The 21537-nt window shown below is 44.3% G+C and overlaps 5 non-coding genes and 1 pseudogene across 5 annotated transcripts; all 6 read right to left on the minus strand.

Moving 5' to 3' along the window:
- Positions 1 to 3020: 3020 nt before the first annotated feature.
- On the minus strand, positions 3021 to 3093 carry TRNAF-GAA (transfer RNA phenylalanine (anticodon GAA)). Its single transcript has one exon. It is a non-coding gene; the product is annotated as a tRNA-Phe (tRNA).
- A 1200-nt stretch (positions 3094 to 4293) lies between these two features.
- On the minus strand, positions 4294 to 4365 carry TRNAA-UGC (transfer RNA alanine (anticodon UGC)). The gene has a single exon. It is a non-coding gene; the product is annotated as a tRNA-Ala (tRNA).
- A 976-nt stretch (positions 4366 to 5341) lies between these two features.
- Positions 5342 to 21286, minus strand: LOC142441131 (uncharacterized; annotated as a pseudogene).
- Positions 11724 to 11796, minus strand: TRNAF-GAA (transfer RNA phenylalanine (anticodon GAA)). The gene has a single exon. It is a non-coding gene; the product is annotated as a tRNA-Phe (tRNA).
- Positions 12993 to 13063, minus strand: TRNAA-UGC (transfer RNA alanine (anticodon UGC)). The gene has a single exon. It is a non-coding gene; the product is annotated as a tRNA-Ala (tRNA).
- TRNAA-AGC (transfer RNA alanine (anticodon AGC)) lies at positions 21250 to 21321 on the minus strand. The gene has a single exon. It is a non-coding gene; the product is annotated as a tRNA-Ala (tRNA).
- Between the last annotated feature and the right edge of the window lie 216 nt (positions 21322 to 21537).

Genomic DNA, 21537 nt, shown 5'->3' on the forward strand with positions numbered 1-21537 from the left:
AAGAGTGATCAAAGGGCATATGGATATAGAGATCTTACAAAGCAAACCTGATTTCTATAAAAATCATTCCAACACAGTTTGTTTTGTGACATTGATTGCCTTTCTAATATAATGGCACTCACCTTAATCCTTGCCTGTATCTACCAATGTCAAGACTTGGCGTTTTCCTCCAGCAAAGTCTTACAGGCTCAGAAACCCACAGAGCATTCTACCCTGACCTACAGGGTCGTTATGGGCTAGCATGAAGTTGTGACGGTGAGTTTGATTTTTGTTTGTTATCTTTCCTATCTCTACCTGCCTTCTGATCCTTCTCCTTTTGTATGACTTTCCCAAGATTTGCTTTTATTTTTCAGAATTTTAAGTACCATCAATCACACTCTGCAGGATTTTTTCATTTGGCCATGTCTGCTTTTCCTCTTTATGTGAACAGAAATAATGTAAGATTTGGAAATGTCAGGCAAAGGGTGCGAAGGGTCAAGGATGTCTTATCAGCAAGAACATGTAAAATGTTCACAAAATTTTTTTAAATTTCAGGGATGCTCAAAACCTTGCCTTATTCCAAAAGTTGCATAATAGAGTCGACTCAAATTACAAACCCAGATTTTCTGTCCCACATTCATCAGCCCCACGGGAAGATTTCCCAGTAAGCAATGGAGGCGGGGCCTAACCTGTCTTTACGCACTCATCTGAGGTGAAGAGTTGACATATTACACTCATCTGAAATTGTTCACCATGGGAGAGTAAGTAAGCACAGGAAAGCCCATGTTTACCTTGCTTATTGAGGAACCCAACACTGAACAGCCACGCAGCGTTTTGACACTTTTTCGACTAAACTTCTAAACATTACTTCCAGTTAAATGCATCCCTTCTAGCTCTCCCTCAGCCATAGTATCAAAGCAGCAATGACCCTGAATGCAATCCAGTGTGTTGCCTTCCAATGGACTCCACCTCCTAGGGCCCCCCTTAGAGCCTCCCTCCTTTCCAGCGCCATGGTGAGGGAAGCACACTGCCACACCGGGCGCAGAGCTACCAAGTCCAACCGACCGACCCTGGGTGATGGCAACCCACCAGCAGAGCACACTGCAACACTGAAACGTCTCAAGCCACCATTTCCAGCTCAGTACCGACTCAGATTTTCCAAACTGTCACCTTTACAGGCGCACATCGCCAGGTTATTCTTCTGAGGAGCAACTGGGTGGATCAACCATGCTCCTTAGGTTAGCAGCCCAGCCCTTAAGCACTGCAACACCGGGCTACTTACCTGAATTACTCTTTCCAAATTGTTTTTTACTGAAATAGGCAAAAGTTGTTTACAACTTTATGCAGGACCACAGAAATACATAAAACCGAGGAATATCAAAATATGCATGTATACAACTTGGTTATTTTTTTAAAACAATTTATTAGGGGCTCATACAACTCTTATCACAGTCCATACATATACATACATCAATTGTATAAAGCACATTTGTACATTCTTTGCCCTAATCATTTTCTTTTTTTTTCTCCTCTCCTTTTTTTTTTACATTTTATTAGGAACTCATACAACTCTTATCACAATCCATACATATACATACATCAATTGTATAAAGCACATCCATACATTCCCTGCCCTAATCATTCTCAAAGCATTTGCTCTCCACTTAAGCCCTTTGCATCAGGTCCTCTTTTTTTTTCCCCCTCCCTCCCCGCTCCCCCCTACCCTCATGTGCCCTTGGTAATTTATACATCGTTATTTTGTCATATCTTTCCCTATCCGGAGTGTCCCCCCCCTTCTCTGCCGTTCCTCTCCCAGGGAGGAGGTCACATGTGGATCCTTGTAATCAGTTCCCCCTTTCCAACCCACTCATCCTCCACTCTCCCAGCATCGCCCCTCACACCCTTGGTCCTGAAGGTATCATCCACCCTGGATTCCCTGTGCCTCCAGCCCTCATATGTACCAGTGTACCACCTCTGCCCTATCCAGCCCTGCAAGGTAGAATTCGGTTCATGGTAGTTGGGGGGAGGAAGCATCCAAGGTCTGGGGGAAAGCTGTGTTCTTCATCGGTACTACCTTGCACCCTAATTAACCCATCTCCTCTCCGAAACCCCTCTATGAGGGCATCTCCATTGGCCGACACTTGGGCCTTGGGTCTCCACTCTGCACTTCCCCCTTCATTCAATATGGTGTATATATACACATACATACACACACATATATATACATATACACACATATATCTTTTTGTGTGTGTGTGTGTGTGCATGATGTCTTTTACCTGGTCCCTTTGGCACCTCGTGATCACACTGGCCGGTGTGCTTCTTCCATGTGGGCTTTTTTGCTTCTGAGCTGGATGGCCGCTTGTTCACAACTTGGTTTTATTTGCTAAAATGATTGTGAAAATGATGATAACCGTATCTGTATAACTTTGCCGAATATAACTGATATGTGGATTTTTATAATATCTGTAAGAGCCCCAGTAAAATGACCGATAAAAAAATAAAAATAAAATCAGTCAGAGATGTCCAAGCATATATATACATATATATATATCATATAGAAATATATCTCTTCTTTCTTTCTTTTTTAGAAATATATCTTTTCCAACATATAACCTCCTTCCTGGGGGATGGACAACAGAAAAGTGGGTGAAGGGAGAAGTCGGGCAGTGTAAGATATGAAAAAATAATAATGTATAAATTATCAAGCGTACATGCGGGAGGAGGGAGTAGGGAAAGAGGGGAGAAGAGGAAGGGAAAATGAGGAGCTGATTGCAAAGCCCACGGAGAAAGCGAGTGTTTTGAGAATGATGAGAACAACGAATGTACGAGTGTCCTTTACACAATTGATGTATGTGTGAATCCTGCTAATAGTTGTATGAGCCCCCAATAAAATGATTTTTAAAAGAAATCTGTCTTTTCAAAAATATAGCTTTTCACAACTGCACCGATGTGCTATCCTGAGTTGTAGTACAATCCCCAAATCTTGTGATACACCTGTCACATTTTTTTCTTAAATTATCCAAAACAAAGGGTCAACCTGCCGAAACCCAGGATTGAACCAGGGACCTTTAGATCTTCAGTCTAACGCTCTCCCAACTGAGCTATTTCGGCCATACAAAGCACCCTCATTTTACATAGACATACAAATATTATGTAACCTTTCCAGTGCTTTTAAATATTTAACGGCAATTTATTGAATATTATCCACATATTGAGAATTACATGAAGTCTATAATCAGCCACGTCTGAAAAGCGCAATCCAGTCTCTGGAGGCAGCGGATGGGTGGTTAGAGGAGGAATCTCTATTTTGTATTTTGGGATTTTTGGAGCGTTGTCTTGTTGGTTCTGTCTGGCTGTTGCACAATCCGGAGCCTTTTCGGTTCGTTCTCCCCTCTCACTGCCTCCTTGTCTGTCTCGCTGAATTTCAGTGACACTGGAGCAACTGGGAACACGCGGAATGGACCACGTTAAAGGCGGTGCCAGACTTCTCGCGTCCGAATACAAACACGGAAAACCTTACTGTCAAGTAACGTGAGTGGTCCCCTGAGAGCAGGGAAACGGGTTTCTAAAAAGGGAGAAGACCGACGATGCTGGCGGTTGTCAAAAGCAGATGAGCGACGGTCTGTGTTAGGACCCTGCGGAGGAAGGGCCCTAGCGCGTGGGTCCCCCCTCTTTCGGGCAGGGCTACCACTTATCTGCCTAGTTCTAAGGAGCAGGGTTGACAGCTGGCCAGAGGGAAAACCCACCATTCCAACATCCACTGCTTCTCAAACCGCAAAACTGCGATCTTTCATGCTGCTACACCAGGCACAAGAAGGGGCTTAAATTTCGGTGGGAATATCCTTCTACAAACCAGAACTTGGCGATTTAACCTCTGATAGCATTCTCCCCTGCGGATTTCTATGATATCCTTTCCAATCCTCTGATCCCAGGGGTGGGCGTGCTTCTTCCAATTGAGGTTAGTTGATGTCTCGCTTAGAAGGTTACTTGACTGAAAACAAGACAATAAGACCCCCAATATGCTATTCTACCTGATAGAAGGGCACCAGCTTCACCACACATTGCTATCGCACCGACATCTTCCATATTTCCTTCAGGAGGGCATGTATCCTGCAGGGCATGTCATAGAAACGGATTGTTCTTCGACTGGGGCTGCGATGAAATGTGATGCTGTTTTGAGCCTTCTTATGGGAAACAACCTGATCTGTTCAACGGTGGCTTTTTGTTCCATTTATTTTTTTAGGCAGAACTAAAAGCTGGGTTGTGGAGCAGTTTTGAGACGATGGATAATGGCATTGGTAAGGAAAATTTTGGAGGTGCCGGGGATCGAGCCCGGGGCCTCATACATGCAAAGCATGCGCTCTACCACTGAGCTACACCCCCTATGTTCAATATCGTCTTTGTAAGTTTTTAATGAGAAATAAGAGTGATTTTAAGAGTTTTTCAGTCTGCACACTTCATTCTGAAAGATCGTGCCACCCAGAGGTGTCTCTGGGAAGCAGACGCTCAGGAACTAGCGCAGGACACGGACACTCTAGAAGTTTAGAGAACAGCGCGTAAAGGGAAAGCCAGTAGAACAAGCTTGTGCCAGATAAAGTCACCGGACATGCCCACCGTGGTTTCACAACCTGGAATTTTGAAACTTTCCTCTAGATCAGTCTTAGCCTGAGACACAAAGCTCTTGAAATTCATCTCTTCCTTGACTGACAACTCTTCAATAATCCCTGTTTGCTTAATCAGAGTACTATCCGCCACCTTGGACAGGGAAATCTGGGTCAGGAGAAATCCCGAGAGCGGTGGGCTCAATATTTTATGATGAGAGCCCTTTTCTAAGATGACACGACGTGAATAGGATGTAAAAGATTTAAAAAGACATCGTGTGTAAAGCATTTCTTTATTTAAAAGCCATTACCTAACAGAAGGCAGGACAGAAAAGGGTGGGAGGAGTTTATAGTTTGGGGAGGGGTGAGGGAGGCAGTGGGGTGCAAATTTGAAGAGGGACATCTGGAATTGCATAAGCGTCCTGACAGGTGGCTTCCATGTCTTTCTTTTCTTTTAAATCATTTTATTGGGGCCTCATACATCTCTTTTTTTAAACTAAAATAGGAAAAGAAACATTTATTTTAAAGAAAAAATCCATAATTATTTGTTAAAATAACTCTGCATTTTTGTGATTACATTTATTGGAAAGGTGGGATGAAAATTAAAATGTCATTTAGTTTATAAAAGCAGACCAACTTATTTCAGAAAAGGATGAATCATTGGTTACTTCTGAGTATCAAAGTTACGGAGGTTTCTCTCTGGAATATAGCCTACATGCAAGAGGCTCCTCTTTGCCCCTCTGAAATGATTCTTGGTTTCAACCAACTCTCAGCAGAGGGACAACCAATACAACGCTGTCATCCGGCAAAAATAGCATTGGAATATTCCATTTGTTGTTTTATATGTCTCGTCATACATCTCTTCATCAATTTCTATAGTAGTCACAGTTTCTGCAACATCTCCCAGCATCATATTTAAATGCTGATCATAAGCATGGAATCTTCCTCAAAGCTCTCAGTCATTTCACACTTTCACATAAATGCGTTCATCCAGGCTGAGCCTAATGAGATGCAGTCTCCTCTACTCTGTTGGCAGTTTGTTGCTGGTCCACATCGTCCACTATGTTTCAAATTCTGGACGATTTTCCGTACAACTCGTGTCACAATCCACGCATACATCCATCTGTCAAGCGTATTTTTACATCCTTTGCCTACATCATTTTCAAAGCATTTCTTTCTACTTGAGCTTTGGTATCAACTTCTTATTTTTCCCCTCCCTCATGAACCTTTGATAATTTATAAATTATTATTATTTTTTTCATGTCTTACACTGATGGATGTCTCCCTTCACCCACTTTTCTGTTGTCCGTCCCCCTGGGAGGGGATTATAGATAGATCTTTGTGATCAGTTCCCCCTTCCTCCGCGCACCCCATTTCCCCTCCTAGTATGGCCACTTTCCTTTTTTTAAAAAATAAATCTTTTTATTGGGGCTCATGCAACGCTTATCACAATCCATACATACATCAATTGAGTAAAGCACCCTTATACATTCATTGCCCTCATCATTCTCAAAATTCGCCTTCCACGTGGGTTCCTGGAATCAGCTCATTTTTGTTTTTCCCTCCCCCTCCCTCCCTCCTCCCCCTCACTAATGAACCCTCAATACTTTATAAATTATTATTTGATCTTATCTTATACTTCCCGGAGTCTCCCTTCACCCACTTTCCTGTTGCCCATCCCCCAGAGAGGAGGCTATATGTAGATCCCCTGAGATCGGTTCAACCTTCATACCCTCCCTTACCTCCTGGTATCATCACTCTCACCCATGGTCCTGAAGTATTCATCTGTCCTGGATTCCCTGTGTTTCCAGATCCCATCTGTACGTCTGTGCGTCCTCTAATCTAACCAGGGTTGCAAGATAGAATTGGAATAATGGTAGGTGGGGGGCAGAAAGCGTTTAAGAACTAGAGGGAGGTTGTGAGTTTCATTATTGCTACACTGAACCCTGAGTGACTCATCTCCTCCCTACTACCCATCTGCAAGGGATGTCCAGCTGTCTACAGATGGGCATTGAGTCCCCATCATGCACTCCCCTCATTCATGATGATATGATTTCCCCCCACCCCGCCTTTGGTGCTTGAAACCTGGTCCACTCAGCCCCTCATGATCACATATATTGGTGTGCTGCTTCTATGTGGGCTTTGTTGCTTTTGGGCTAGATGGCTGCTTGTTTACCTTCAAGACCTTAAGTCCCCAGACGCTATATCTCTTGATAGCTGGGCACCATCAGCCTTCTTCACTACACTTACTTATGAACACACTCGTCTTCAGCATTTATGTGGGGAAGGTGATCACACAATGATGATTTTTGTTCTTTGGTGTCTGCTACCTGATCCCTTCAACACCTTTTGTTCACTTAGGCTTGTGTGCTTCTTCTCTGTGGCCTTTGTTGCTTCCAAGGTAGATGGTCACTGTTTGTCTTCAAACTTTTAAGATCCTAGATGCTATATCTTTTGATAGCCGGGTACCATCAGCTTTCTTCACCACGTTTGCTTATGTACACGTCTGCTTTCAGCGATCATGTCGGCAAGGTGGGTATCATGAAATGACCCGTTAGCTGAGCAAGGTGCTCTTGTATTGAGGGAATGCACGCGAGGAGGCCCAATGCTCACCTGCTACCCTACTACTAAACCTATAAATGTATGCACATATGTTTATTTCCCCCATAATCATAAATATATTTACATATGTACATGTCTGTATTTAGGCTTTTTGGTATGCCCTTTGCCTCCTACTCCATTCCTCTATTTCCTTATGCTTTCTTCCTCTCCCACTACCATGTACAGTCCTCATTCTGGTTTCAGTAATTCCTCCCAGCTACCTTGCTCTTGGTCACTCCCTACCAGTCCTCACATCCCTTCCATCCACTGGTTTTGATCCACTCTTTGTTCCCTTGTCCCCGGGTTGGCCAACATCTCCTCCATTCCCCACCTCCCAACTTCTCATGTCCCTTTGGGACAATTGGTCATGTTATTTTTTTTCTCATATTGTTTGTCCAGCCTATCTTTTCTAGGTGGACCTGTAATATAGTAATATGTGCATAAAATTGGGGATGGCTTTGACAGCACCAAAGTGGCACATAAGAATATGGTGTCAATGGCAGCAACACCGACAAGCTAACAAACATAAAAGCCACTGATATACAAAATTTAAAAGAAGAGAAAAAAAGCAACAAAAAAACTTGTTATGAGTTCAAGGTCTGATTGTTGACCTTTAGGAGTGCTTTCCGGATGAGTCTGATGGGGTGTCACATCCTGGCCCCAAAGTCCATCCTTTATACTCCGTCAGGACCTCCTTGCTCTGCTTCCCCCGCCACTCCATTTCACTCTGTTCATAACTGTAAAACATGAAAACATCTTTTATGAAAATTCACTTGGATCTCTCTCACACACACACACAAATTCCATAAGTGTCTAATTTTGTCACATTAGACTATTGAAATTCTGCTTTCCCAGGAAAAAACACTTCCTGCTATTTGCTGACAAGAATGTTAGGGACGAGAGTGATGGGAAGAGCCAGAGTGAGAATAAAAACCACATGTGGTTTGGACAGCAATGTAGGACCAAGATTCCCTTTGCTTTGTCTCTTTCGTTGTATTTGTTATCCTGTTGTTGGGAATATAGAAAGCAAACACCAAAAACACCCATTGAACAGTTTCTACACGGACAAGTTAGTGTTATGGACCGCCTTAGTCTCCTTGTTCCATTCTCGTGTACACTTTGTCTACTCAATTTTTATTTAGGTTTAACGGACACTAAGTAATTTGGAGGGAAAAAAATCCAAGGCAGCAAAGCTCAAGATATGAAGCGATCAGCAGATTTAGGGATGGAGAGCAGCTGAAATTTTGAAAGTCACTAAACATAGAATTTCGGGGCCTAATGGATTTTATCACAAACACAAAAAAACAAACCATGGGCGAGACATAAAGACAGCCAGTGATTAAACAAACAGGAACAAGTGCACTAAAGGGGGCCATTTTTGTTTGTTTTTGTACTTGGGGGGCAGAAGGGGGAACCTTAGTAGCACAGTATGATTTTGACCCTGTTCGATTGAGCCCATCCATCTACAGGCTAATGTAGCACAGGGAGCTCAGTTCAATGTCTGATGAGAGTTCTTAGAGGAAAGAGTGATCAAAGGGCATATGGATATAGAGATCTTACAAAGCAAACCTGATTTCTATAAAAATCATTCCAACACAGTTTGTTTTGTGACATTGATTGCCTTTCCAATATAAGGGCACTCACCTTAATCCTTGCCTGTATCTACCAATGTCAAGACTTGGCTTTTTCCTCCAGCAAAGTCTTACAGTCTCAGAAACCCACAGAGCATTCTACCCTGACCTACAGGGTCGTTATGGGGCAGCATGAAGTTGTGACGGTGAGTTTGATTTTTGTTTGTTATCTTTCCTCTCTACCTGCCTTCTGATCCTTCTCCTTTTGTATGACTTTCCCAAGATTTGCTTTTATTTTTCAGAATTTTAAGTACCATCAATCACACTCTGCAGGATTTTTTCATTTGGCCATGTCTGCTTTTCCTCTTTTTGTGAACAGAAATAATGTAAGATTTGGAAATGTCAGGCAAAGGGTGCAAAGGGGCAAGGATGTCTTATCAGCAAGAACATGTAAAATGTTCACAAAATTTTTTTAAATTTCAGGGATGCTCAAAACCTTGCCTTATTCCAAAAGTTGCATAATAGAGTCGACTCAAATTACAAACCCAGATTTTCTGTCCCACATTCATCAGCCCCACGGGAAGATTTCCCAGTAAGCAATGGAGGCGGGGCCTAACCTGTCTTTACGCACTCATCTGAGGTGAAGAGTTGACATATTACACTCATCTGAAATTGTTCACCATGGGAGAGTAAGTAAGCACAGGAAAGCCCATGTTTACCTTGCTTATTGAGGAACCCAACATTGAACAGCCACGCAGCGTTTTGACACTTTTTCGACTAAACTTCTAAACATTACTTCCAGTTAAATGCATCCCTTCTAGCTCTCCCTCAGCCATAGTATCAAAGCAGCAATGACCCTGAATGCAATCCAGTGTGTTGCCTTCCAATGGACTCCACCTCCTAGGGCCCCCCTTAGAGCCTCCCTCCTTTCCAGCGCCATGGTGAGGGAAGCACACTGCCACACCGGGCGCAGAGCTACCAAGTCCAACCGACCGACCCTGGGTGATGGCAACCCACCAGCAGAGCACACTGCAACACTGAAATGTCTCAAGCCACCATTTCCAGCTCAGAACCGACTCAGATTTTCCAAACTGTCACCTTTACAGGCGCACGTCGCCAGGTTATTCTTCTGAGGAGCAACTGGGTGGATCAACCATGCTCCTTAGGTTAGCAGCCCAGCCCTTAAGCACTGCAACACCGGGCTACTTACCTGAATTACTCTTTCCAAATTGTTTTTTACTGAAATAGGCAAAAGTTGTTTACAACTTTATGCAGGACCACAGAAATACATAAAACCGAGGAATATCAAAATATGCATGTATACAACTTGGTTGTTTTTTTAAAACAATTTATTAGGGGCTCATACAACTCTTATCACAGTCCATACATATACATACATCAATTGTATAAAGCACATTTGTACATTCTTTGCCCTAATCATTTTCTTTTTTTTCTCCTCTTTTCTTTTTTTTTACATTTTATTAGGAACTCATACAACTCTTATCACAATCCATACATATACATACATCAATTGTATAAAGCACATCCATACATTCCCTGCCCTAATCATTCTCAAAGCATTTGCTCTCCACTTAAGCCCTTTGCATCAGGTCCTCTTTTTTTTTCCCCCTCCCTCCCTGCTCCCCCCTCCCTCATGTGCCCTTGGTAATTTATACATCGTTATTTTGTCATATCTTTCCCTATCCGGAGTGTCCCCCCCCCCTTCTCTCCCGTTCCTCTCCCAGGGAGGAGGTCACATGTGGATCCTTGTAATCAGTTCCCCCTTTCCAACCCACTCATCCTCCACTCTCCCAGCATCGCCCCTCACACCCTTGGTCCTGAAGGTATCATCCACCTTGGATTCCCTGTGCCTCCAGCCCTCATATGTACCAGTGTACCACCTCTGCCCTATCCAGCCCTGCAAGGTAGAATTCGGTTCATGGTAGTTGGGGGGAGGAAGCATCCAAGGTCTGGGGGAAAGCTGTGTTCTTCATCGGTACTACCTTGCACCCTAATTAACCCATCTCCTCTCCGAAACCCCTCTATGAGGGCATCTCCATTGGCCGACACTTGGGCCTTGGGTCTCCACTCTGCACTTCCCCCTTCATTCAATATGGTGTATATATACACATACATACACACACATATATATACATATACACACATATATCTTTTTGTGTGTGTGTGTGTGCATGATGTCTTTTACCTGGTCCCTTTGGCACCTCGTGATCACACTGGCCGGTGTGCTTCTTCCATGTGGGCTTTTTTGCTTCTGAGCTGGATGGCCGCTTGTTCACAACTTGGTTTTATTTGCTAAAATGATTGTGAAAATGATGATAACCGTATCTGTATAACTTTGCCAAATATAACTGATTTGTGGATTTTTATAATATCTGTAAGAGCCCCAGTAAAATGACCGATAAAAAAATAAAAATAAAATCAGTCAGAGATGTCCAAGCATATATATATATACATGTATATATATCATATAGAAATATATCTCTTCTTTCTTTCTTTTTTAGAAATATATCTTTTCCAACATATAACCTCCTTCCTGGGGGATGGACAACAGAAAAGTGGGTGAAGGGAGAAGTCGGGCAGTGTAAGATATGAAAAAATAATAATGTATAAATTATCAAGCGTACATGCGGGAGGAGGGAGTAGGGAAAGAGGGGAGAAGAGGAAGGGAAAATGAGGAGCTGATTGCAAAGCCCACGGAGAAAGCGAGTGTTTTGAGAATGAGAACAACGAATGTACGAGTGTCCTTTACACAATTGATGTATGTGTGAATCCTGCTAATAGTTGTATGAGCCCCCAATAAAATGATTTTTAAAAGAAATCTGTCTTTTCAAAAATATAGCTTTTCACAACTGCACCGATGTGCTATCCTGAGTTGTAGTACAATCCCCAAATCTTGTGATACACCTGCCACATTTTTTCTTAAATTATCCAAAACGGAGGGTCAACCTGCCAAAAACCAGGATTGAACCAGAGACCTTTAGATCTTCAGTCTAACGCTCTCCCAACTGAGCTTTTTCGGCCATACAAAGCACCCTCATTTTACATAGACATACAAATATTATGTAACCTTTCCAGTGCTTTTAAATATTTAACGGCAATTTATTGAATATTATCCACATATTGAGAATTACATGAAGTCTATAATCAGCCACGTCTGAAAAGCGCAATCCAGTCTCTGGAGGCAGCGGATGGGTGGTTAGAGGAGGAAGCTCTATTTTGTATTTTGGGATTTTTGGAGCGTTGTCTTGTTGGTTCTGTCTGGCTGTTGCACAATCCGGAGCCTTTTCGGTTCGTTCTCCCCTCTCAGTGCCTCCTTGTCTGTCTCGCTGAATTTCAGTGACAATGGAGCAACTGGGAACACGCGGAATGGACCACGTTAAAGGCGGTGCCAGACTTCTCGCGTCCGAATACAAACACGGAAAACCTTACTGTTAAATAACGTGTGTGGTCCCATGTGAGCAGGGAAACGGGTTTCTAAAAAGGGAGAAGACCGACGATGCTGGCGGTTGTCAGAAGCAGATGAGCGACGGTCTGTGTTAGGACCAGGCGGAGGAAGGGCCCTAGCGCGTGGGTCCCCCCTCTTTCGGGCAGGGCTACCACTTATCTGCCTAGTTCTAAGGAGCAGGGTTGACAGCTGGCCAGAGGGAAAACCCACCATTCCAACATCCACTGCTTCTCAAACCGCAAAACTGCGATCTTTCATGCTGCTACACCAGGCAGTAGAAGGGGCTTAAATTTCGGTGGGAATATCCTTCTACAAACCAGAACTTGGCGATTTAACCTCTGATAGTATTCTCCCCTGCGGATTTCTATGATATCCTTTCCACTCCTCTGATCCCAGGGGTTGGCGTGCTTCTTCCAATTGAGGTTAGTTGATGTCTCGCTTAGAAGGTTACTTGATTGAAAACAAGACAGTAAGACCCCCATATGCTATTCTACCTGATAGACGGGCACCAGCTTCACCACACATTTCTATAGCACCGACATCTTCCATATTTCCTTCAGGAGGGCGTGTATCCTGCAGGGCATGTCATAGAAACGGATTGTTCTTCCACTGGGGCTGCGATTAAACGTGATGCTGTTTTGAGCCTTCTAATGGAATACAACCTGATCTATTCAACGGTGACTTTGTTCCATTTATTTTTTAGGCAGAACTAAAAGCTGGGTTGTGGAGCAGTTTTGAGACGATGGATAATGGCATCGGTAAGGAAAATTTTGGAGGTGCCGGGGCTCGAACCCGGGGCCTCATACATGCAAAACATGCGCTCTACCACTAGCTACACCCCCTATGTGCAGGAAAATCTTTGTAAGTTTTCATTGAGAACTAACAGTGATTTTTGGAGTTATTCAATATGCATACTTCATTCTGAAAGATAGTGGCACCCAGAGGTGTCTCTGGGAAGCAGACGCTCAGGAAGTAGCGCAGGACACAGACACTCTAGAAGTTTAGAGCACAGCTATAAAGGGAAAGCCAGTAGAACAAACTTGTGCCAGATAAAGTCACCGGACATGCCCACCGTGGTTTCACAACCTGGAATTTTGAAACGTTCCTCTAGATCAGTCTTAGTCTGAGACACAAAGCTCTTGAAGTTCATCTCTTCCTTGACTGACAACTCTTCAATAATCCCTGTTTGCTTAATCAGAATACTGCCGGCCGCCTTTGACAGAGGGAAATCTGGGTCAGAAAAAATCCCGAGAGCGGTGGGCGCAATGTTTTATGATGAGAGTCCTTCTCCAAGATGGAAGGAGGTAAATAGGATTTAAAGGAAAAAACCAACAAACATCCCTGTGTAAAGCATTTCTTTATTTAAAAGCCATTACCAAACAGAAGGCAGGAAAGAAAGGGGTGGGAGGAGTTTAAAGTGTGAGGAGGGGTGAGGGAGGCAGTGGGGTGCAAATTTGAAGAGGGACATCTGGAATTGCCTAAGTGTCCCAACGGGTGGATTGCAGTGTGTTTCTTTTATTTTTATAAATCATTTTATTGGGCCCTCGTACAACTCTTTTTTTTTTTAATTAAAATGAGAAAATAACTTTCAGGCGCTGACAACTGCCCAAGGACCACAAGGATCTACTTCACCCCTCTCATGAAGAGAAGAGAAAACCCAAGAAGAAGCTCCTAGTGCAGAGCCCCAATTCCTACTTCATGGATGCCAAATGGCCAGGCTACTATAAAATCACCACAGTCTTCAGCCATGCACAAACAGGAGATTTGGGTGTTGGCTGCTCTACTGTCTTCTGTGAGCCAACAGGAGAAAAAGCAAGGCTCACAGAAGGATGCTCCTTCAGACAGAAACAGACCTAAAAGACCCTGAGACCAGATGAGCGGGAAGCCATTCTAGCAAACCCATTTTGGATTGATTAATTAAATAATTAGCAACAGAAACATTTGTTTTAAAGTAAAAACTCTGCATTTTTTGTGATTACATTTATTGGAAGGGTGGATAAAAATAAAATTAAACTGTCATTTCGTTTATAGCGGCAGACCAGCTAAACATCAAATCTTACGGAAGTTTCTCTCTGGAATATAGCCTACATGTAGGAGGCTCCTCTTTGGCCCCCTGAACGGATTCTTGGTTTCAGCCAACTCTCAGCAGAAGGGCAACTAGCCCAACGCTGTCACCCGGCACAAGGAACATTGGAATATTCCGTTGTGTTGTTTTTTTGTTGTTGTTGTTGTTTTTTTCCGGGCGGGGAGAGGGGCCACCCCGAGGGCGAGCCGCACGGGCGGCGAGCGAGCGAGAAGGTTCCCGTCCCGACAACACCCCCCCCCCCCACGCGCCCCGGGACTCGGAACGCCGGACCCGGGCACGCGAGGGTGCGAGCGAGAGCGCGCGAGCGAGCGCACGACAAACCCTTGTGTCGAGGGCTGACTTTCAATAGATCGCAGCGAGGGAGCTGCTCTGCTATGTACGAAACCCCGACCCAGAAGCAGGTCGTCTACGAATGGTTTAGCACCAGGCTCCCCACGAACGTGCGGTGCGTGACGGGCGAGGGGGCGGCCGCCTTTCCGGCCGCGCCCCGTTTCCCGGGACGAGGGGCACTCCGCACCGGACCGTTGTGTTGTTTTATATGTCTCTTCATACATCTCTTCATCAATTTCTATAGTAGTCACAGTTTCTTCCACATCTCCCAGTATCATATTTAAATGCTGATCAGAGCATGGTACCTTCCTCAAAGCTCTCAGTCATTTCTCATTTTCACATAAAAGTGTTCATCCAGGCTGAGCCTAAAGAGATGCAAAGTTTACTGTGTTGGCAGTTTGTTGCTGGTCCACATCGTCCACCATGTTTCAAATTCTGGGCCGTTTGACGTACAACTCGTATCACAATCCACACATATATCCATCTGTCAAGCGCATTTTTACATCTATTGCAATCTTCATTTTCAAAGCATTTTCTTTCTACTTGAGCCTTTGGTATCAACTTCTCATTTTCCCCTTCCCTCCCCCACCCTTCCTCATGAACCCTTGATAATGTTTTTTCATGTCTTATACTGACAGATGTCTCCCTTCACCCACTTTTCTGTTGTCCGTCGCCCTGGGAGGGGATAGATCTTTCTGATTGGTTCCCCTTTCTTCCGCCCACCTCTCTTTCCCCTCCTAATATGGCCACTTACAATACTGGTCCAGAGGGGCTCATCTGTCGTGGCTTCCCTGTTTCCAGCCCCCATCTGTGGCCGTGGACATGCTGTGGTCTAGCTGGGTTTGTAAGTTGGGCAGCATGTGTCTACTGGACTGCAGTGACTAGAGAAGTTGCGGTCGGGGGGGGTTGTTCTGGGAGAGTGCCAGGGACAGAGGATGGACCGGACCTACCAACCCTGGTGCATGGACTCAGAAGAATATGGCCCCATGCATGGCCCTTGTCAGGCTTCACAGCACCTCCCACCCCTTGGGACCCCTTCCAAGCTGTGTATTGTAGTTTGAGTGGGCGTTTACTAGACAAATTAGTTTTCTATTCAACCACTGAAACGCAAATCTTTTTGTGACTTCATTGTCATCCAACATAAGAGCACTGTTGCTGGCCACCCTCCCTCTGCATTTACCATTGAGGGCAGTGGTGGATAAGCATAAGGCCAGCATTTCAATACCACCCAGAGCTCCCCTTAAAACCCCGGGGGGGGGGCCTATGAGCTGGGTAGAGGTGTGGCCCCACTGTGCTATGCTATCCTGCCTTCAGAACGTTTCCCAGGCATGTGCTACCTTCGGATGGGTCTGTTGGATTATTCTAGTGAGAGCATACCTCCCCGGTCTTCATGTTCACCTCATAGACCAGTCTACTGCGTGGCTTCACGTTCCGGGCTAGGAAGCTGACTACACGTCATACCCTCAGAGATTGCGATCAGTGGGACTCTGGCTTTTCAGGATCTTGAGTTTTGTTCCACCTGAGGTTTTCTGTTTTCACCCCAGTCAGAGTAGTCAATGGAGGTAGACAGGTACCACTCAGCTCTGAGTGTACCCTGTGCCTGCTCTGAAAGTGGGATGTGGAGCATGGTTTTTGTGCACTAAGAGTAGGATAGCTCAATTTTCTCTAATGCCTGCTCCACCCAAGCCCGCACCCCACTCCAAGGACACCCCACGCTACCCCACCCCAAGGACAGCCATGGACTTCCCCAAGTCCAGCAATGTCTTGTCTCAAGATATTTGGCCTGCCTCCTCTGTGCTCTGCTGTATTCGTAGATGTATTTGTGCATAAGCAAACACACATCTAGAAATATCTTCTGTCCAAGATACACGTTTGGTACCCACCAGCAGCTCTGCACCAGATAGATGAAGCTGCCTATTCTGGGGAAAGATTTGCAACCCCGGAAACCCAAAGTGGAAGTCTTGCTCTGGTGTTTAGGGTCGATGAGCTGACCTGAGGACAGTTAGATTTTTGAGAGAATGGTAGGGGAAGGAACCTCAGGGGTTCCCAGTCTAAAGGCTGCCAGTTCAATCTAAACGCTGCTCCAAAGGAGAAATGCTGGCCTAAAAATTTCCATCCTGTGGAGAAGGTCCCCTCTGTCCTGCAGACTCATTCTGAATCAAAATGCATCCGGGGCCTGTGGTTTTGTTGTGTTGTAATAGTAGGGATTGGAAACATTTCCTCATGAGTTCCATGGTGAAGTGTCTGCCCATGCCCTGTTCCCATTTTTTTGAGATGAATTGTTTGCCTTTTTTAGCACTTGGGTGTTCTTTTCTATACATCTTATTCCTTTGTCTGATATGTCATTTTGCTTCAGACTGTAGATTCTCTTTACTCTTTCAGTGTGCAGGCCTGTTTGGCTGGTGACAGGTTCCAGTCGCCTATGCCATCTGTGTAGTCTGGACATTTTGAGTGATGGTTGATCATGTATTTATCATGGATATGTGCCCTGAATTTTCCCTTAGTTTTTCATAGAGGATATTTATAATTTTAGAGTCAACATTTGTATCTTTGATGTCTTTTGGGTTTGCTGCTGTCTGTGCTGTAAGGGAAGAACACTATACCACAGCTTTGTACATGAGGGTCATGAGTCTCATTTTAAAGACAATGAAGGGAGACTGATGACGTTTTCACATTTGTCCTATGTGTCCACTTCAATAGACTCTAAAATAATCTGTGCCCAATTAGGTAGTAAATATTTGGTGTTATTGTTTGTTCAAATTAACATTTCAGAAGGAAGAAAATGCAAGTGTCAGAGCTGAGTTGGGCTGAGTGGCTTAATGGATGGTGCGTCTGGCCCCCAGTTTCTGAACAGCGAATGTCCCATCCTGATGTGGCTTCTCACATTGTACCAATTTTCCTCTTGCACTTTGATGGAGCGCTGATGTTGGACACCTGATTATTTCTCCTGACAGGGTCCTGCGTGTTCAGTGCAAAACAGACACTGAAAAATAGAAAAAAGAAGACGAAATTTAAGGACAAAAATTCTTAATCTATCAGGACCATAATGAGAGTAGCAATACCAAGAGGGTAGATGGAAGGTGGGGGCAGAAAGAGGGACCAATCACAATGATTGATGAATAACTCCCCACCCAGGGAGACGAACAACAGAGAAGTGGGTGAAGGGAGACATTGGATAGTATAATGCATGAAATAAATTACAAATTATTGAGGGTCCATGAGGGAGGGAGGAAAAAAATGAGGAGTTGATACCAAGGGCTCAAATAGAAAGACAATGTTTCAAAAATGATGATGTCAATATATGTACAAATGTGTTTGACACAATGGTTGCTATAAGAGTTGTAAGAGCCCCCAATAAGATGATTTTTTAAGCTCCTCGCCTATTGTTCATAACAAAGAATAACAATAAAGAGGTTGATGTTAGAAGAAAACTTATGGAATATTTGAAATTTAATCAGAATATCTTTCCTGCCATTTGCTTTCATTTTCAAATCTTAAGTGTCCTCATGAGTATTCAGTGAGATTTTTTCAATGTAGAAGTGTTTATTTTTGTTCTTTCTGTGAACAGAAAAAATTTAAAATTTGGAAATTTCAGACAGAGGTGCAACACTCTGAGGATGTCTTAAGAGCAAGAAAATGGAAGATTTTTTCATTGTTCAAAGGCTCAATGAAGTTCATGGTTTTCTTCCTTTATTGCAGAAGCTTAATAATATAATGGACTCAAATCACACACAAACATTTTCTCAGTGCTTGCATACACGACATACATTAGCAGGTGACCCGATAAGCAGCATAAGCCTGGTCTGTTTGTACTGACCTATAATGAAGAGTTAGCATGTAGGCTTACTGGTCTACAGTGAAGAGTGAGAATGTTTTACCCACGTGATACAGTTCATTTCCAATGAGTAAGTAAACACAAGTAAGCCATGTTTAAGATGTTTGCTGGGCAGCCCAATACACAGAACACCCGCATACATACACTCAGTCTGGCGATTCCTTTTCTTCTAAATATTTCAGCATTACTTCTAATCACATACATTCCTTCTGTCCTCCCCACCCCCTACCCCGTTCATAATATCAAAGCAGAAATAAGCTCATAGTGATACTCCCATCAAATTACCTAGGTTGTAATTTTTAGGGGAGCAAGACTACCACACGACCACCGGACACAGCTGGAGGTTCACACTGCCACCAGAGTATGAGGCATGGGAAATCCCCAACCCACCACATCCAGTGCGTAACATTCGCAGGTTCTTCTAACCTGTAGTCTTTACAGCTGCAGCTATTCAGGTGTGTCTCCTGGGAGCAGCTGGCTGAGTGGAACCACCAATCTATAGGTGGACGAGTAGCTCAACACTTAACCATTGCAACATCAGGGCTATTTCTCTGAATTTCCGTTATGTTTCTGTTTTTCCATTAAACATTATATTGGGGACTCTTATAGGTATTGTCACAATCTATACATACATCCATTGTGTCAAACACATTTGTACATATGTTGCCATCATCATTTTCAAAACATTTTCTTTCTACTTGAGCCCTTGAAATCAGCTCCTCATTTTCCCTCTCTCGCACCAGCCCTCCATTTGAACCTATAATCATTTATAAGTTTTTGCCCCATGTCTTCCACTGACTGCTGTCTCCTTCCACCCACTTTTCTGTTGTCCATCCTTCTAGGAAAGGGTTATATGTAGATCATTGTGATCAGTTTCCCCTTTCTGGCCCCACTTTCCCCTGCCCCTCCTGGTATCTCTATTCTCAATATTGTTCCTGAAGGATATGTCTGTCCTGAATTCCCTATGGTTGAAGCTCTTATCTACAGCAGTGTAAATGCTCTGCTCTAGCCAGATTTGTAAGGTAGAATTGAGGTGTGTTTCAAGTTTTAAATTAAAATACACAGATGTTAGTTACAACTTTATGAAAGACTGCAGGAATAGCGATATGCAGGAAAGGAGAATAAACATGTGCAGGTATACAATCTGGTTCTATTTGCTATATAAATATAGCAATGACTATCTTTATAAAAGCAACAAAAAAAAAACATTGCTCTCCTCTGATTAAGCATTCTATCACAAATCCTCAAATCTGATTTTTTTACCACAAATTTATGATAGAACTATCCTATAAGAATGAGAATCTTTATAAACTAGACAGATTTAAATACTGCTGCCCAAACCCAGGATTGAGCCAGACTTTGAGATCTTCAGTCTAATGCTGTCCCAACCGAGCCATTCCAACTGCGAGAGAACCTGCTTTCTATCCATACCTACAAATACTAGGCAACATTTTATTGTTCTCAAAGAGTTCACTTTAGTGTATTGACTGTGATCCATTCCTTCAAAATTATAAGGAAGCCATTGCTCTCCACAGATGAAAACACGGACGGGCCACAGCCTCGCGAAGGATGCAGAGGGGGAGGGCTGCCTGCTTCCCGAGGAGATGAAGACACGGGTTCTCCTCCAACCTCTGCGTCTCCTCTCCATTGGAGACCATCCGGGTTTCTCCGTGCTGTCGCCCTCTACCTTTCCTCGCCCTCCCAGGACCCCAGGCAAGGGACAGGAGCATCAATGAGCTCGCGCCTAGGCTGCTGGACTTGCAGATAAAGAGCAGAAATAGAGACACACGTAGGGGCAACGAAGGCACCAGGTGCTGTGTTTCCTTGGCGGTCCGGGAGCTTCCACCCTGAGAGGGTGTTCCCTGGGAGAGGCACTGCGCCCCTGCGGTTTCCTGACTGATTAATGGCGCGTAGGGTTTGCTCCTCCTCCTCTTCTTCTGTTATGTTTTTAGCGTTTCCATGTGAATTGGGTGGAGGCTGACGGCGCAGCAAACTCTCATCAATCTATTCACGGGTGTTTCACACCACTGGTGGTCGTCTAGCCTCCCTCGACTCCCATTCCCCCCTGCCTGCCTCCTTCCTACCCCAGCTTGCCTTCTGAACTTTGTCCTGGGACCAGGGCTAAGGTCTTTGTGGTCCCCAGTAGTGATGTTTTCCTGAGGAGTGCTTCCCTGCTGTTAGTGTTCACCGTTGAGATCTGCCTGCAAATTGAGCCTGGTGAACACGTTCCGTTGTTCCCGCCAGAACATGGACTCTTGGGGAGCAAATCTCCAGGTCTTTCCTCAGCAGCACTGCTGGGTGGCTTCAAACCTCCAGCCTTCAGGACAGCAGCTGATCGCAAACAAGAAGGTGAACTCACAGTGGGCGCTCTGGAATGGCTCAGATCATGCCAACAGAAGGCAAATAGGTCGGGCTTTTGGAGAGAACCGGGAGGGTGCCTTATGGGAGCCCTTCTGGTCTCTGGGCGTCTCATCCTACTTATCCCACGAGCACCCCCCTCCCAGCCCCCCTCGATCTCCTTGTCTGGCGTCCAGGCCTCGCTCAGCAAGGTTTGAAGGACTCAAGTACTTTTTCATTCACCTTTAGACTGGAAAGATTCATCAAGGGTGTTATGACTGGGTCAAAAACATAAACAACGGCAGTTACAGGGAAACGTAAGCTCGTTCCATAAGAATAAGAATCTGTCCCCAAAACTACGGCACCCGAAGAAAAAAAAAATCTAACACCAGAAAGCCTTCAACCACTCCTGTAAGTCAAAAGTGCATACCTGGATTCGCTGGAGGTACTGGGGATCGAACCCAGGGCCTCGTGCATGCTAAGCACGCGCTCTACCACTGAGCTATACCCCCTACCTCTTTTTATGCTTTTAGAGGACTTTTGAGTATTCTTTCTAGGACAAAAACATCAGAAGATTGTTTTACGTTCAATCCCGCGGTTCCAAAATTCCTTCCACTGAACTCTCTCAGGCAGAAAGGAAACACACCAACAGAAAGGACACCGTGCTGGAAAGACACAGATTGTTCCTATTCCAAGACCTCCCTCCACATTGCCCGGCGCCTGCTTCC

Source organism: Tenrec ecaudatus, chromosome 1 (genome assembly GCF_050624435.1).
Source record: "Tenrec ecaudatus isolate mTenEca1 chromosome 1, mTenEca1.hap1, whole genome shotgun sequence".
Taxonomy (NCBI): Eukaryota; Metazoa; Chordata; class Mammalia; order Afrosoricida; family Tenrecidae; genus Tenrec; species Tenrec ecaudatus.